The sequence below is a fragment of the Cyanistes caeruleus genome, chromosome Z, assembly GCF_971803275.1.
Source record: "Cyanistes caeruleus chromosome Z, bCyaCae1.hap1.1, whole genome shotgun sequence".
In the NCBI taxonomy this organism is placed as follows: domain Eukaryota; kingdom Metazoa; phylum Chordata; class Aves; order Passeriformes; family Paridae; genus Cyanistes; species Cyanistes caeruleus.
Window position 1 is genome coordinate 43148615 of NC_141732.1, and position 12561 is coordinate 43161175.

Genomic DNA, 12561 nt, shown 5'->3' on the forward strand with positions numbered 1-12561 from the left:
GATTTGAAAGACAAATTTATTGAACCCAAATATATTCAAAGGCCTGTCTATTTCTTAGCCTTTCAAGAGCATAGGGAGATTTGCCAGTGGGGTACCCTCAATAAAATTGGTGGATGTTTAAATAATCTCCAATCTAGGGAGGGTCAACATGGCCTTTGTACATCCACACAAACCTGATAGCACTTTTGAAAGAGGCATAAAGTCACATGAATAAAAGGTGTTTCACTGGTCATTTAATTTTTCCAGAGACTTTCAAAAGACTTTTTTTTTACCAAAATCTTTTAAGGAGCATAACATGAGGCAGAAGATTCTTAAATTAATAAATAATCAATGAACAGTAAGAAATGGAATGTATGAATAAATCACCAATTCTCGGAGCAGGTGAATTAAATGATGATCTCTGGTGGGACCTTTTATGTTTAGTGAGGAGAAACATAAAAAAATTTGCTGATGAAACTGAATTACTGAAAGCAGAAAAGATGAGGGACATCTGTAAAGAACTGTAGAAGGACCTATTGGATATCTTACCAGGTAGATGAAAATAGGGAGGTAATGGTCTTAAATTATCCTGCTAAACAATCCTGCAATTAAATATCCTGCAGTTTCTGAGCTAACCAATACAGCTCAGGATTAAGATTGTGGGTACCCAACAGATCCAAGAAGATACCAGCTCAAGGTTGATGAAGCATATAAAATAGTATGGTGTTATGGGAGAAAAAATAGAATGCATCATTTTGCTATTCACTTAAGTCCACAAATCTGTCAATTGTTTTAGTTGGAAATTAATTGTTTTGGAAGTGAAAAGAGACAGAAGAGATCAATAAAGGTGCGAAGCATCTTCCTAATGAGTTGTCACTAACGATGTCAGGGACACTCTATGAGGTCAGTCGAGTTCATCTGCCCTGGTGTGCTGGGTCTTTCCCAGGCTCAGCTGAAGCTGTGGCTGGGGATAATTTCTGTCTATTTGTTTTAGAGTTGTCCCAGAGAGCTGCCGTGAAAGGCACTAATTTTTAGTGGATGGGAGGAAAAGGCTGTAAAAATAAACAGAAGTAATTTTGTTGAAAGTATCCACTCCACTACATAGTGGCAGAATCAACCCTTCTGTAAACACATTCAGTTACTTTTCTTTTCAAAATCTTTTTCTTAAAAGCTAGTTTTCCACACCACTTCTCAGCCACAATCTCACTATTGTAAACAAGGAACATGTAAAACATAAGTGTACTCACTTCCGTACAAACGAGCAAGCTGCAGTTGCAGAAGTGGAGTTTTATCTCTGCTCATAGCAGAAAAAGAGAAAAGTTCAGTACAGTCAACCATGTCTGGTGAACAGAAGAGACAGAGGATGAAGAGCTATTTTCAAGATAAAATGCCATCAGTTATGCTGCCTGGATCGAAGGTCCCAGATGCAGAGGGAATGCATTTCCCACTCCTTTTCTTTTTTTTTCAGCTCACAGCCTCCCACTTGTTTTTTAAATTAATTTTTGGCAGTAACATAACTCCTGGAATCCTGCCACTTACTGCTTTAAAAATTGCCCTTGGAAAGAGGGATGCAGGGAGAAAGCAAGGGGTAGAGGGAGTTTGAAAACCTAATGGAGCCGATTGCAAGGATACATAACTAACATTTTTTTCTGCAAAGATAATACATGATTTATTTTTCTGATGAGCCCATTTTTGTGTTAGGCCCTGTGGGAGAGAAGATAACTGTTTAGTAGAGATTACTGTGTATTTCAAAGTACCAACAGGACAGCCAGGCAGAATTAAACATATTTGTATTTTATGAGGATTTTTGTAAAGGAGACTGTCTGTGTAACATGATCATTCCTTGAATCTTTAAAGCATGAAATGTTTATAGTTAAAAAGATGCAACCATGGAAACACAGCCATATTGAAGTAGGGTAAAGATTCTTCTTATTTTGGGTTTAATGGTTTCACATTGCTGAAGAAACGGCACAACATCCTCATCCTCCTCCAGCAAGATGTGTCGTCAGGTCTGTGTTTGTCCCTGACAGTGATTTGGGCTGGGTCTCAACATGTTTTCACTATTGTCCCGTTTCAGTTTGCCTTCAGTCAGCTGGGATTAGAAGAGCTTCTCTGCCTGCTTCCTCTGTGTCCCATGGACCCACTGCTGCCCACATCTGTTGCCCAGCAGTGCCCTATACAAGCTGGGTGACCACCTTGCAGCAAGACTGGGATTGATGCAGGCTCTTGTGGCACTAGTTCCTGGAGAATTCAGGGTAAAACATTATGGAAGGCTCTCTCCATGCTTGTGGATCACTTGAAATTTTGGAAAGGATAGACCAGTTCAAGTATGGAAGAGATATTTCTGGTCTTTCTGCACTCTTTCTGCTTCAGTGGAGCTACCTTGGAAAGGAGGATGGGTGTTGGCACCTTACTGATGAAAGCCAGAAGTATACATGCCAGCTGCTGGGGTATAGTGATGGTGGTGAGCTATGGAGTTAACAATTATGAAAGGATATAGGTGTGTCATCGTCAGTCACTGCACTGTGCTTATCTGGAATCAGAGTCCCTGTACTTCCTCATATTCTGTTTTACATTGCAGGGCTTTGCCAGCTTCTGGTCAGGCTCTGGGCAGCTGCCTGCACTGTCATGCTGCTCTTCATACAGCTCCTCAGCTTCCTCTCCTAAAAACAATTAACACTGATGTGAGCTTCCTCTTTATTATTTCCTGCTGTATTTCGTTCATTCAGCTTTTCCTTAATTGGTTTAAACTGGAGCCCTGGTTGGGCTTACCAGCTTCCATATGCTTGGAGAGGAAATGCAAAATTTACCTATGTACAGCACTGAGTAGTAAGATAAGCACCTCTTGGTCCATATTTGTGATTGAAGAGCAAAAGGAAAAAAAAATAAAAAATAAAGGGGACGAAAATTATTATTGTTAAAGGATAGAAATGTTTTTCATCTAAATATATTGCATCACTGACATCCTGATATTCTCAAGTAGGATATCTTTAAATGGATACTGACAGTTGATTTATTCTTGCATGTTGAGATGTTTTTGAAGTGACATATGTGTAAAAGAAAATGTGAAAGATATTATGGCATAGTATAAAAGGAATTGTTGTTTTAATAATTGACCACATGGTTTTAAAATTTAATCATCTCCCTGAAATTTTAAAAAAACAATAACATCACGCTGTTGCACAAGGCCAACTGAAATGATGCTGATGAGACACACAAGTAAATCTTATTGTCTACATTGTCCTACAGAAGGGGGAAGGAGACTATATATGTGGTTTCACACAGTGCAGCCTCTGCTCAAAGCAGTCCTCAACACATTCATCTGCTTCAATGCACTGCCTATCTCAAAGAACTGAAGGGTGCATTTTAAGGCAATGGTTTAAATGTGGTTTTAAACAACCTGTTTAAAAACACAGGTTTTTAAACAGGCTGTGAAGCAGCACGAACATCCCTTGGAGGTCAGTCAATGGACAGGTATGGATCATGCATAACCAGCAAAAATAAGTCATAGCTCATTTTTTTTGTGTCGTAGCTGCTAATGCTACTGAAAATGTAGCAGTTAGAGCTAATAGTGGTGAATGAGGACTCGCTTTTTTGTCCGTCAAAGTCTGTAAATTCATGTTACCTGCCTGGACTGTTGCAGGATGGCAAGCTTCCAGCAGCTGCAAGTAGTGCAACATACGAAGAGAAGACCTGCATAGTGGAAGTGGTGATGTATGGGCCACTGCGTATGTCTTGGGAGATTTTCCTTGGACAAGGTGTCGAGGAGTGGCTGGACTGCATTAATTGACTTCCTGGATTGCATTTGCTGGTTTAGCTTTTCCCCAAAAGGAACCATTTGGTGACCTCTGGGACTGCTCTTGCCATGGTGAATCAATAGGTGGGAGGTCTCCTGACCCTACCTAAAGCACTAATGTAAGAGACACCAAAATGTTCAGCTTAATGGGAGTTGAGCACATGGTCCCTAGGGCAGAGAGGTCCCTGCCTCACAGCAATATCTGCACCACCCTGTTCCCCATCACATCCTAGCATTCACATGTTGAAGAGCCCATCCCTGCAGCTTTGTGGATAACTGAATTGCCCCTGGTAAAAAATAATGACATTTGTTTCACAACTGCCTGTTTCTATATGTGTGCAGTCTCCTTCTTATCTCTGAGGCATTTTTTAAATTCCCAGCACTGTACCCTGTTCTCTTGCTCTCCCAGGCATCTCACATAACTCTGTGCCTCCCTCCCATGCGGTGCTGAGGAACTAGTTACTGTATGTCTGAGAGAAAGTCTGGAGCAACCTTAATATTCTGTCTGAAAAGCAGCTGCTGGTCTCAGCAACTGTCCTAAGGAATGCTTTATAGTTGACCTGCATCCTAATGTGTCTGATGTTACTGAGGACAGGATAATTCAGATCTGTATGTCTCTGTATTATACTGTATTGTGAGACACTTCCACCTTTTCTTCTGCTGCAGAGAGAAAATGCATATTGCTGGAGAAGGCAAGCCTTTCAATTAAGTTTACCAAGTGTGTGTTTCAGTTTTAGGATCATACCAGATGTGCTTCTGAAAACTGAATATTTAAGGGTTTGGGGTTTTTTTATAGAGCTCTATTAAGGGATTAAAAATATTGACATCATTATAACAAGCAAGGAAACATTTATTAGCCTGTTGAAAAGCATTGCAGCCCCAGATGAATCCGCTCTTGCTTTGCCCTAGACACTGCATTCCTGTAACTCAGGGAGTTGGAAGAGTCACCATGACAGCTGGCGTGAAAGGGTGAAATGACAGGCGGGTGTTTCACCTTTAAAAAAAAAAAATTAGACAAGCACATATTGGGAATTATGTCTTTTAGGAATTCTATCCACTCAAGTGGGACAGGGACCAGGTACCTTGGAGTTTCCTACTAGCCCTTTGGTTTGGGATGGCTCTAGTGAGGTAAATAAAGACACATTGAGTCACAACAGTTAAATTCCAAGCCTAAACTTTAAAAATTGAGCAAGATGTCTAGAAAACAGTTCTCTATTTTTCTATTATTTTTAACATTGTATTGGTCAAAATTACTTTATTAATTAACACTTGCTTTTTAGAATTGGTCTTTATAATGACAATCTCTCATAAAGAAGAAAAGGTTGTAAAGGCAAAATAACTGACTTAAATGATAGCCTATCATAACATTATGCTTTTAAAAATCTGCTTTGTGTTGTATTTTTCTGGGACAAGGCAGTGCAGGAGTTTGTAAGGGAAAATCTTATGTTCTACATGGTAGAGAAAAAAACCTCAAAAAAACCTCTATACAGTGAAACTGGAATGTAGAGACTGTTAAACTGGATTGCATCCATCATTCATCTAGTCTAGAATCCCACATCTGAGAGCTGTCAGTGCCAGATGTTTCAGACAAAAGTGCAAGAAACTTTCAGACATGGGATTGTCTTGATTCCTGATAGTTACAATTTTGCTAAAGCTCTGAAGAGTATGTTTTAATACGTCTTCCAAAATTCTTGCCCTTGATGTTTTCAAGGTTTATACAAGCATCTAGCTCTTACTGGTGACCTCAGGGTCTGCTTATGGGAAAAAATCCCAAGGTTCAATTCCATTTTGCATGAAACATTTTTTTTCTGTACCGTTCTGATCATTGTGTTGCATATAAACCTTCTTGTGAGGGAAGATAAAGAACAGAAGCTCTTTACATAATTTCTTCTTATAAGCCAGTGCTCTATGTGCATTCTATACTGCCCTGCTTTCTGTCACAGCTATGAGATGAAAACTCTGAACTTTAAAACTAGAGGAGAAAGAAAATATGCAGGAGGGCAAAATTGCTCATATTTTTACTGGGTTGAATTATTTGAAGTAGACAAATACTAAAGTATTGTTCTAGAATAAAACTTAAATCTGTAAAATGAATTACAAAAATGTGAGTCTTTGCTCAGTAGCAGTTTATAAAATTATGAACATTTGGCTTGGAATTTTTTTTCCATTTGAGAATCTAACAATGCAGTAAACGCCTTGTTGATCAAAACTTGATAGCAATAACTTTTTGTTTCAGCTTTGCTTCATATGTAAAAACTGCAAGGGGATTTGATTTTGGAGGGGAGAAGAGGTGCTGTAGACCAGAATGTTCAATATTTTGTTAAAAGGAGTGTTAATATTGTGTTTTCCACATTTTTTCAGAATAAAAAAAGTTTAGGGGAGGAGGCAAAATCAGTGCATATACTTTTTATGTGCTTGGAGGTCACGTAACATGTCTCAGCCAAACGGCTTAGAGAATGGCAAAGAGTGAAGAGACAATGACATTTGTGCAAAAGTTTTCGCATAGCAGAAGTGTTCTTGATTCCTTTATTTCTTTATAATCTTGCAGATTATTTCTAGAGCATCCAGATGCTTAAAATAAGTTGTATAAGGAATTGTCACTGACACATACTGTTAAATTATAAGGCTTACAATTCTTGTGGTTTGAAAATGTGTTTTTGTTGTTTCAGGGGGAGGAAGAGAGGATGGAGATTTTTATTTTTTGGCAGGATGCCTTTATAGTGAATAGAACACCAGAGCAACTATGAAAAGTAACAAAACAAAAGCAGTCAACAACATAGAATTGTATAAATAAAAACTTGGATACCTCCCTTTTTTTAAATCTGACTTTTTTCTTGAAATCATGTCAAATATAGTAAACTTTTCTCTAGTTTTTCAAGCAGCTCAGTAAAGCTCAAGGTGTTTAGACAGATCTGCGTACTTCTAAGAAGTAAAACTATCAACGTTTTGTTGTTAACACTTCGTTGAATATTAAGGTTAATTTGAATGGCACATACTCCCAAGGGCACTGGCTACATCCTGGACTAGGTAGTGAAACTATCTAGGCATATGGCAACACTGTGTTTTGAAACAGGAAAGGGACGTCTCTAAAGGTGCTGAGCATCTGATATGAGAAAACAAGGACATTTAAAGTCTGGAAATTGAACTGCACTCCTAGATGCCTGTAATTGGTTTTCTCCATGTTGTTCATACTTGTATGAAGTGAAATTCCACGCATTTTTATTGCCTTTATTTCAGCTTAGGCTGTACTTGACCACAGACAGCTTGGCTTTCATGCAAGTATGGATATTATGAGGGAGACAAACTATATTTGTTGTCCAGATTCTACTGACCCATGCAATATTCAGTAATGCTGTTGTGAGTATATAACAAATGGAAATCAAGAAAGAGTCCTGATTTCAATGTTAAAAGCCCATGCCAGTCCCACTAAGAAAGTAGGTAAAAAAATGAACTACTTCATACCTCTTCCCTCAAGCTGTTGTTGTATTAAACCAGTTTTAGCTGCTGGGAGCTTTCATATTAAAAAATGGAAATTTACCATATTAAAAAATGGTAAGTAATAGTTTCATGGGGGTACTAAGAATATTTTAAATTAAGTGAATAGTTAACTTCATTTTTGGACACTGTGGAAAGGATATATAAACTGTTTTGACATGTCCAGATGCTTGTTTTAGAATTACTGTCTTTCCAGACATTGCTCAATCCACCTGACATTGGAGAAGTTAGGATTTTTCACTAGTTCCTGACATAGTGTGCTTTCATCCCGAATTAAGAAACTCTTTATTAATGTTGAGTCATTCATGCTAAAAATATGGGTTTTTTCCACAGTCCAATCTATTCCAGTAGACATTACTCAAAGGAGAATGTGCAACCTGATACAAATGGAAGAGGCTGGGAGTGGGACCATTAAGAGATCTCTCCATCAGTAATTTTTAACCACTCTGCCTTGCGGAGAACCTTACTGTTTCAGACATTTACAGTTCTGCTATTGTTAAGAAGAAATTTTCCATGCTGGTTTATGGGACTTCATTAGAGGTTATTAGTGAGTAAAGACTGTATTCCTGCTCTCCTTCAAAACTGCACATTTGTGCTCTTTTAACAGATTGTATTTAAAGTGGTTTAGGTCAGATCCATTTAAAGCAATTTTTGATTTCCAGGAAGTCAGATCTTGTCTTTCTATGGAAAAGCTTTCTTTAGTTGTGCTACAAAGTCACGGAGAAGCTGAGGCTGTCCCTGTGTCAGCAGAGGGAGTTGGACAAGACCATCACCATAGATGATCTAATGTTGGTGCAGGAGGACAATTGCCTACAGACAAGAGGCTTCTTCCAGCTGAAAAAGGAAGGTCTCATCTGCCTCTTCATTACCACGAGGTTCACAGCTAACATCACCAGAATACTGCACCCATTGGTTTATTGATTAATCCTAATTTATGAACTCTTTGCTGGTGACTCTGTGTCATCACCACTATCCCCTGTTGTTCCTTGTTTAAAGCTTTCTGCTCAAGATTGGTCTGCCTGTATCATATGACAGCACAATGTCAGTGTTGCAGTCCTAATTTTAACTACAGTTAAATCAGGTTGAGGTAATCCCTGGATTTCATTTTAGCTCCGAACATGAAACTCTACTCTGCTTTATATTTACACTCATTTGGGCCCACTATACCCATTTCTTAATGAAGGGAGATGTAAAAATGCATGATGTTTATTAAAAAAAACATTACTTCATCAACAAAAGATGCTGACCTCTGAGGTGAGCCAGTGGGACTGCTGATTTGAATGACCCTTTTGCTGTAAAACCCTAACACCTGGATGGATTTTACTTCCCTTTTGATGGTTAGAGAGAACACTCTACGAATGTATTGATATTGAAATTAGTTGGATAGAAACATTCTAACCAAGTTTTGAGTACTAGAAAGCAGGCATTATTTTTTGCAGCATCTTAGTCACTTAAAGGATCCTTCCTCTAATCGAGTGTGCTGATCGTCAGGTAAACGGAGTTTTATCATACATACCAATTACATATTCATTAGCTACCCCCACTTCCTTCACCTTATTTGACATACTTGCACCCTTTTGGAAGGTTCTTATATGATTCTTTGGGGTCTGTCCTCAATGTTCAGTGTTCTGTTTAGTGCCTGCTCCTCAACCCCTGTGTCTGAGTTAAGCTCAGTATCATTGTTTTACATAACTTCTGCTTTGTCAGCTTTGCAGAGCTGAGCTGGCACCCTGCTTTGTGTTTTGCATGACTTCTGTTTCTCTGAGTTACATCCTTTATCTATTTCTCCAAGGCTGTGCTGTTCCACTGTCCTTGATAAGAGTAAAATATTGTTCTGTTCTACTATCCTTATCAACTGAATAAAATGCTGTTCTGTTCTAGTCCTCTTATCAGTGTGGGCATGTAGGAAGAGATACAGGATTTCCCTTAAACAACTATATCACTGTAGAAATTGTTTATCTTTCATTCAGTGTGAGGCTCTTGGCTTATTCAGATGTAGGTCTTTGTGAAGTCATTTTCTATATTTCTTCTTTTTGTCCCCGTAGCAAAGAGACTTTAAGTCACAAGTGGTGAAATAAATGTATCCCTCTTTCTTACTCTACTCGCTCTGGAAAAAAATGTTGCAAGGGTATTTCACCTTTTCATGGCTTGACATCCCCTCTAATTTTGTTTTGTTGAGGTTTTTATGTTTTGGGGTTTTTTAAACAGGAAATCAAAATTACTGTGCTTTTGTAGACCTATCTGCTCTGCTTAGCTTGGATATGCTGTGTCTGCTGTGAGCCAAACCATCTTCTGCGCTGCCAGACGAATGAGGCCTGTGTGCTCCACACCAGGGCAAGGATAAGTATAGAACCGACAGCAGCAGCAAAAAATCAGAGAAACCTCACATGATGTACTTCTGGAGATCACCATTGCTTTGTGGTGTGAGAGGATGTTATGTGGCTTTTTACAGGACATTTGCACAGTAGACTTGTGGCCACTCCTCACCTTCTTTAATACGTGTAAGTCCGCATGGGGCACCCTGTCCTGAGCTGAGGTGTCACCCTCAAGCTTGGGAGCTCAGGGGGACCACTGAATAGCAGAAGAAAAAGGGATGCTTGAAGCAGAGCCTGATGTGAATGGCAAAACAATTCCAAATGTGTGTGGGGTGCTCGCTTTTGTACCAATTTCTTTTTTGTTGCAACTTCTTTACAGCTTTTCCACAGTCAGCATTGCAGCTGCCAGCAGTTTTTTATGTGAAATGCTTCTGATTATGTCAATGTCAGCAAATACAGTGTCTGCAGCCTGTCTGTAGTGTTTCCAAAACTGTGTTAGTTTGGACAGAGGACTAATGGGTCAAAAATGCTTCCTGAAGTTGCGATGGTAGGGAGAGCTACAGATGGTGTATTACAAGATGCTGAAATGAACCATTCACTGAGTGGGGGTGAAAGGAGAGTCTGTGAAAGGTGATGCTGTCAAGGGGGGTTCATGTTAAATAGCCACCATGATTTTTTGCAGAGGTGAAACTCTCCCCTGCATTTTGCTCCCATGGTGTTTTTTGAATAGGCAGCTAGATGTGCCAGTGTCTGCTGAGACTTGGGAGCAGAGAAGGCAGCAAAGGATGCGCTGGTCCCTTACCAGAGGGATTAGGATCTAAATCCTTGCTCTACCAAAGATATTTCTTCATCAGTGATGTCTCATCAGATCCTGAGAATGAATAAGAGTACAGGTGGGAACAAATATTAACTTGCACAGTTACATTAGTTGCTGTTTAGCCATGGTTCAGGTTTCACGCACAAAAAAGCAGGCTGTAATCCACCCACCTGGGTGTCTCAGGCCAGCACAACCAGACAGGCTGCAAGGGACAGAGCTGGCTAATGTAGGAGGGAAACAGGGCATTCAAGAGGAGCAGACATCAGTAAGCAATGAGAAGGGAATGATCACAAGACGAGGGGTGGTGATGGTGCAGGAAGGGACAGGATGTGTGGGTTAGCCACTCTGGGAGAAGGGGTGTAGGCTTGCAAGTGTGGGGTGGCAGAGCACAGGGCATGTGGATTCACAGGGGGGACCTGAGCTATTCTGAAGCCAGACCCTGAGTTCCACATCCTTTACGATGCTACACCATGATGCTACAGTGATGTTCAATCCCTGTGTGGCATTTAATTTATGGATCTCAAAGCAAGCTCTTGAACAAGGTACCAAGGTCCAATTATCCAAAAAGGCTGAAGAGAGGCAAAACAGCTTACCTTCAGAGCTGAGCTAAGGCTCAGTCTCCAACCACCCATTTCCTGAGCCATATCTAAGCACAGCTCTGTGGCCCCAGGAACAGCCCTCAGAACTGTAAGCATTTGATTCTTGAAATTGTTTCCTGTTCTTCCACTCCTCTGTAGCATTTGCTCTTGGACAGAACTGGAGGCAGAGTGTTGGGCTAATCCAGTACATAAGTAGGAGCTCTGTCCTTGTGTCTTTGTACTCTGAATGATTTAACTGCAGTCACAGAGGAGACATATGCACAGCTGCCATCAGCTTAAAAAGGTCTGCTGCTTGCTATGTGTATCTCCTGAAGTCCTGTCCTGGTCCACTCCATGAGGCTGAGGGGTGCCAGGCACAAGAAATCTCACTGAGCAAGTCCACCAGTGACACTGGGACAGTATCACTGTCAATTCAGTGCAATTTCCATCTCTAGATAGATATCTCTGGAAGATATTTGCCATGAAATAACTGTTTCCATCTGTTAAGGAAACTTATCAGTCTGACCACGCAGGAGGCACTCTGGCAGTCACAGTCCCACCACCACAGACTGTCACTGCTGAGATTGCAGCCCCTCCAGAGCAGGCAGCTCCAGTGACACAACGGGAGCCCCACACGACTCCCTGCACACCCCACTGTCCCGCAATCAGACCAGGCTTCCTTACGTGTTTGAGCCCAGGTTTCCCATGGCAAAGTCTCAGATGTCTCATCCCATAAAGCAGTGCACAGTGCAGTAACACAGAAACAGCTCACACTGGTGCCTCCAAGGACAGCCCACAGAAAAGGATCCCCTGGGCCTTTATATTCTCACAGTCCAAGCATGGAAAGTCTCAGCTCTTCCTCCTGAGTTTCAGCTCCTGCTGTGTCTCTGAGTGTCACCTGACAGGTACCACAGGCCCCTGTGCCCTTTGTTACACAAGGAATCATCACCAGTTCACAATTTTTTCCTCAGGCTCAATCTGCACCTGTGTGCCACAGCTGCACACTGAGATATCTGCACTGTATGTATTCCTGTACACCATCAAGGAACACCAAGCTTCGAAGCAAAACATGTCATCCTCCATCCTGTTAACTCATGGGCAGGGCTTTCAGGCACACATGAAAAACCACCTCGAGTCCACCCACGACAGCTAGTTCAACATATCATGTGTGTACACTTTTCTTCTATCACCTATCTAGTTGTGTTTATTTTTGCCTGATGATATGCTCCTGTGTGTCTCAGGTGCGCTGGAAACAGCAAACAATGTAAAAAAGAATGAGATTCAGTGAAGAGTTGTCCTCCTACCCATGAGCACTCTTTCTTTCTCCTCCGGTTCTCATATGACTTCAAAAAAGCCACTCCAGTAGTGGAGATTTTCCATTCTCTTTATCTTTTATGATTAATTCCTGGAGATTCAAAGGGACAAAGTGATGATTGTCAGCATAGGTCAGCATTGGACAAGTAAGACTCACAGAAAGACTATATATATTTTTATTAATGGATAATAAAAATTCTACCTTCCAATTATTTGTCTTGTTTCTAGAACATGATCCTGTCCTGAAGGACCTTGTACCACAAATGT